General features: G+C 47.7%; 1 pseudogene; it reads right to left on the reverse strand.

The window, feature by feature from the left end:
• Positions 1–801: 801 nt before the first annotated feature.
• Positions 802–1,041, reverse strand: LOC139275417 (U2 spliceosomal RNA; annotated as a pseudogene).
• Between the last annotated feature and the right edge of the window lie 288 nt (positions 1,042–1,329).

Genomic DNA, 1,329 nt, shown 5'->3' on the forward strand with positions numbered 1-1,329 from the left:
TTTTTGGGAAGACTGTTGTGTTAAAGATAACATCCCTCTCATCTTGCAGACTGAATTACTCTCTGGAATGATAATATTTTAAGAAATAGAAGGTCCATTAAGAAGTTATGTGGTAATGATCACATTGGTAAAGATGGGAAAGTTTCTCCAGGGTTCCTGAATGAGATGGAATGATAATTTAATGGGGATTTTTCTAAAATCATTTTCCGAGGTGGTTATGGGTTAATTACAGTAACTATGGGGTCAAGTTTCGGGCCATGCCTAGAACGGCACAGCCCTGACATGGACGCCTGGATGCCTAAAAGCGCGACAAAAAATCTACCTCGTAATTCTCAGGCTCCTTGCTGGTCCCTGGGAGCTCGGCGCGGCGCGCAGACAGCAGTGGGGGGCGGAGCCACAGAGTCGTGCCGATTCTGCAAGTGGAGGGGGGTGGGGCTAAGTCAAATGAGGGAACGTCATGCCGGCAGCCTTGCGCGTGCGCATTGGAGCGTGCGCACATGCGCAGTAGCCCAGAAACATTGGCACTCGCCCATTTTTAAAGGAACTTAAAGAAAAGTGCTGATTTGTCTCGTGGACTTCTGGAAAGGCTTGGGATTGAATTTTGGTGATTTTTTTGGTGTCTGAAGGAATGCTTTTAGCAGCACTGTTGAATAAATCACCTGCTGAAATCAGTGAGTGCTGCTTTTTTTTTTGAAATTCGTAGCCAATCGTTCCAATTCTTTGTCAAATCACAAACGCCAGAGGTCACCTTGCACACGCCAAGGATCACTCTGCGCCAATGCTCTTAGCCAAAAGGCCTAGAGCCACTGCACCGTTCCTGGAAGTACTGCAATACCAGGTTCGTGCCATGGAGGTGGATGGGTCAGGTCCCCCACACACCTCCGTGGAGGTGGATGGGTCAAGCCACCCCACCCACCTCCTGTTTCCAAAAAAGCAAGCATATACCTTCCTGATCCAGGGAGAACCACCCGGAGGTCATGGTGGCTACTCCCCTGTCAGGTCAGTTACGCATGATCTTAGCCAAAAGGCCGAGACTGCTAAACTTCCAGAACCGGTGCTGCATAGGTGCATGCAAATTAATGTTTTGAAAAATAAGAGTGTCAATTCAATACAGCAATGGAACAACGTCCACCAAGAACAAAGAATTTCTTGCATGAGGAAGTGGAGCTATGAGTCAACGTCATTGAGCAGAGATGGCAGGAGCTAGATACCAGCAACAGAGGTCGCATAAAAGTGCCACCTAAAGAAATGAAGAAACGCTGGAACCAAGTTGCAGAAGATTACTGCGCAGTGGTGCATACCAGGAGATCTGGAAGCCAGTGTAAAAAG

This window comes from Pristiophorus japonicus, chromosome 10, assembly GCF_044704955.1.
Source record: "Pristiophorus japonicus isolate sPriJap1 chromosome 10, sPriJap1.hap1, whole genome shotgun sequence".
Classification (NCBI taxonomy): Eukaryota; Metazoa; Chordata; class Chondrichthyes; family Pristiophoridae; genus Pristiophorus; species Pristiophorus japonicus.